Raw genomic sequence first — 4640 nt, 5'->3', positions numbered from 1 at the left:
ACTGTGCGCACTTTCAAAATAAAAGACTCAAACGGTAACATTTTACTTTTGTTTTTTTATCAATTGAATATTATTATATAGCTTTTCGCTCATTGCTCTTGTTCCTCCTGTCTTTCCTTCTCCTCCTTTATCTTCTCCTGGAACTCAGGTTGCTTCTTATTCTGCTTTCTCATCCCCTCTATTTTTCAACTTAGTATATTTGTATAAGCTGAATCCTTATATATGGAAAACTGAGTTGGCAATGTATTTGGTTCTGATTATATTTTATTAACACTCAATGTCTCTTTATTTCCTGTCCCACACTTTTCCTCTAACTCTGACTTGATGTATTTACTACAGGCTACATAAACAAAACCCACGTTTCAAATGGAATCAGTGGCGAAAAATAATATCTAAAGAGTCTCAGTCTCTATTTCTATTGGTGGAAGCAGCTTATTACATTAACTAACTTGTTCAGCACTTGTGTCCACATATGTGTGTTCTGCATATTCTCCTTCTTGTCAAACTGTATGTTCTCTGTCTTTTTCCCACTGGTGTTGATCTTTCAACATGTCTACATCTGCTCCTCTTTCCCTTTTCCCCTTTTACCTTTGCAGCAGTTTTACAATGTTTTAATAATTAACCTGACCTCTGCTCCATAGATTAAAAGTTTAACATGGTTAAAGATAAATCATTCACTGGTTTACTGATTTATTTTTTCCCTCGAAGGCCGGATCAGTCATTTGATGATTTGATTCGCTCGTTTGTCAGTAAATAGCTGGTGAAAAACAGAACAAATGGAAACAAACACAGTTGTTTACAGTCAGACAGAGAGTGCAGGGGGGGAGTTGTGGCATAAGAGGGCGCTAGAGGCAAAGACAATTTAGCAAATGTCAGTTCAGGAAGAAATAAATGTGAGTAAAATGGGAAGAAATTAAGAAAATGGCTTAAAAAATGGTTGCGTCATAGATATATTTCATTTTTATATAAAAAATGTTTTGCATTAAACATTATCAAGTCTTAAATTGGTTTATTAAAGCTATTTACCAAAGTTTTATGTATGTACATTTTATGTTTTCCATAGTTATTATGTTTTGTGATCTCCTGAGGTGGTTTTCTTATTTTGTTGTTTTATGATTTGACATTGTGATTTGCACATCCGGGCCCCCGTACAGTGCTGATATTAAACCTGATAGCACAGCCCATACAACAGAGTGTGGGAAACAGCGTTGCAGGCACTCAGTCATCCCTGTCCCTGTTTGATCTGCCCTGAGTTTATTTACTCAGCTTCTAATGCAGGTTAAACATAAAAAAAGACTCCACCTTTTCTCAGAGGATTGAGTTTCTTTCACTTATTACACCAGGTTTCATTCCTGAGGATAACGAAATCCCCTCGAAGACAAAGAAAGCACATCTTATTTTACAGTCCGGCTTCTGCTTTCCCCTTTCAGTTTCTCATTAAATCACTTCTGGGGCAGTGCTGGGTGTTTTCTAACAGACATGGTTACAGGCGAGCCCATTCCTGCTCCGTGCACAGACAGATTTGGTTTATTTACACAATTCACAGCATGTTTGGTTTAGATTTACAGCTTAAGACGTCGGTCGAAAGAGCCACGGCCCCCACAACACACACAAACACACACCTCAGGCTACTGAAGCTCACACAGTTTCCAGACTGTACACTCATGTCGTCCTGCAGGGTTTTGCAGGGAAAACGAGCAAAGTGCTGTTTTGGCCCTAATATATTATGTTAAGTTACATTCTCAAGTTTTTTCCCCCAGTTAAGTTTGATATTGATATTTAAATTTCAAAGTGTTTTATATTTCGTGTATACAGTCCTGTAAAGTTAAATTCTTACTTTGCCTTCTGCTACAAATACCGTGCTTTAAGAATTGTTGCGGTCCATTGCAGTGGTGCAAAGTCTCCTTCATGAGTCGATATCTGACAAAAACGTTGGGACATTGATGTAAGTGCAATGTTCTCTGGGTCAAAAACCAAGTGCTCACTTGCACTGCTGTGTATCTGTGCAGAACATGTGGGACTTTGTTTTTTCCATCATCGTGACGTGAAGTTATTCTGGGCCGAGTGTCGTCGACTATCTCCTGTCATCTACTGAAAACAAATAAATCTTAAATCTAGATGCTTCTCCCTCCTCCTCTTCCTTGTTTATGATGTGATTCCTCTTGTTGATCAGTGGTCTGTCTCCTGGTTAATCTCTTGCTGAGGAAATGGGGCTTTAAACCCAGCGAACCTTTTCTTTTTGGATTGTTGCCATGATTGTGATTTAGAAGTATTAAACACTAAATGTCTAAACTTAAAGTGAATCTTTCGGTGGTAAACTATGATTTGTCTTCGAGGTGTTACAAGAGACACTTTTCTTTGGAAACGCTGTAACCCACCGGAGCACGTAGAGCTGAGCAGCTCTGCCAGTTTTCAGCCACACTGGACGGGCAGTGGGAGATACTTTCCCTCCATAAGTACAGCGTACGTGAGCCAAGTGAGGGAACTATCACTTTTATTGACTTATTTGGAAATTAAACCTTCAGAGCACGAGGGTGACGTGAGGAGAAAATGTCCTGAGTGATTGGAAAAAGTTTGTGGCTTTGACCCCAGTTGATGATCTAAGTTTGTGATGTTTGAGGAATTACGTCAACAGTCCAGTGAAGTCATCTTTCTGCTCCTCTTAAAGCAACAATTTACAAGTTTTTACCTCAAACCAGCAACTTGATTAAAATCAGTTTAATAGAGAAAGAGAGAATGTTTCCTCTTTCATTTCCATTCCTCCCCCTGAACACTCTGTGTAACTTTGGTGAGTGGGTCTGATTGATAGTCGCATCTTTAACTGTCAGAATCAGGTCCAGCAAGTTCAACAGTAAAGCTGAACCGTAGATCAGTTAAAAACACTTAGATCTCCAATATTCACTGAGGAAACTTTTAAAATGTGAAGAATTCTAAACAGAGTTTGGTGGATTTGTTACAGCTGCAGCTCTTCTGGTCCAGGAAGCGAGGGATCATAGGTAATATTCACAGTTGTGTTTCGGCTTAGTGAGTGAGACGAGGATTTGATCTCTCTTCTTTCCATCTGGAGTCAAAACATCAAGAGAACAAAGAGCAAGAGGCTGAAATGCTCTAAAACAGCTGGATTTAACATTTCTGTTGAAAAATGTATTCGGGGAATGAACTGAAATTTTGGACTTCACTTCAATAAACGACAACAAAAAAAACGTTACCTGAAAATAATGTGAAAACGCTGGCAGGCATATGAGGGTTCCAGCGTGTTCCAGTTTATTTTGGTTCTCCCAGCATCCTCTGGGAGGGTGCTGGGAGAGAGGGAGACCCGCCCTCTGGATTACAGAGGTGAGCTGTGTAATTAAACATGTTAATGACACGCTCGACCAAACAGCTGCCATTAAAGTTATAAATCTGTCCCCATGTCGCTCTGCATTTAAATCTACTCCTCAGTTTTCACTTTGCCTGCGTCATACAGACCTTCAGCTGCCTCCCTTAAGTTTATTTATAATTATTTCCATGTTTTTAAAATTTTCCTATGTATATGTTTACTGAGCTTGGTTGATACCCTGATTCCTGTAAATAAAAAATCTTGAAAAAAAAAAATTATATAGGTATATTATATTCTATACAATATATTTTAAAGGATAATAATGTAATTTGTCATTTATGAGCATCTGACATTCTATAACAAACATGAAACACATGCAAGCTCCAGAGCAGCTACTAAATGAACCTTGTTTAAAAATCTAGATTTAAATTTGAGCCTCAAAATCTTTCTTTTGTCCCTGGAATTAAGTTTTATTGACTGTTTTTCCTGTTCTTGCCCTGAAGGACTTGACTTTAGCTCGGAGTTTAAATTCCGTATTCCACGTTTAAACCTTTAATTTGACACGAAATAACTTGTTGATGACTCTCATTTAGTTCCTCTTTCCCAGACTCCCAGCCTGTAATTAAAATGATAATGAGCCACGTTTCAAAGAGGCCTCGGCTTTGACGTCAGCCGTGACTCTGGTTTCACCCCGACACACTTCTGGCAGGAGGATACGCAGCCGGATTAGCCCCGGCCTGAACTGGCTCGCAGTGGGAGGGATGATTCAGAAGCAACTGGAACCGCAGCACATCGGTGGAATTTGCATTTTAATGGGACGAGTTAATTTCCAAAGAGTTATTGATCCATTTCAAACCAAAGAATAGGAATGATGGTGTATTCAGAGAGGATTTAAAATGTCAGAGAGCTGAATGAGGGACATTCTCTCAGCGTTTGCAACCAACACTGTCTGATTTCTACAGCGATGCTTATCTCAGGTCTCACGTTGGGATGATAGAACAGAGTTTAGCTGTAAATCATAATGGAACAAGAGTGAGACCAGAGTGTCGAGATAAAAACCTACGCATCTGACTTTCTATTATATTATATTATATATATATTAGAAAAAAACTGGAACTTTCATTCCTGAAAACTGATCTCTGTGGCTCAGATTTACATCCTTCCATTATCTATACCGCTTATCATTTAAGGGGCTTAGAGAGAGCTGGAGCCAATGTCAGCTGACATTGGGCGAGAGGCCATCACAGGAGAACACACTTAAGCAGCTTTAAGACATGCACTGAACTCCAGAGAACATCTGGAAGGGCTGTGTGTGTGAATG

This window comes from Hippoglossus stenolepis, chromosome 24 (genome assembly GCF_022539355.2).
Source record: "Hippoglossus stenolepis isolate QCI-W04-F060 chromosome 24, HSTE1.2, whole genome shotgun sequence".
Lineage (NCBI taxonomy): Eukaryota > Metazoa > Chordata > Actinopteri > Pleuronectiformes > Pleuronectidae > Hippoglossus > Hippoglossus stenolepis.
The sequence above is the reverse complement of the archived record's forward strand: the minus strand, read 5'-3'. Positions refer to the sequence as shown.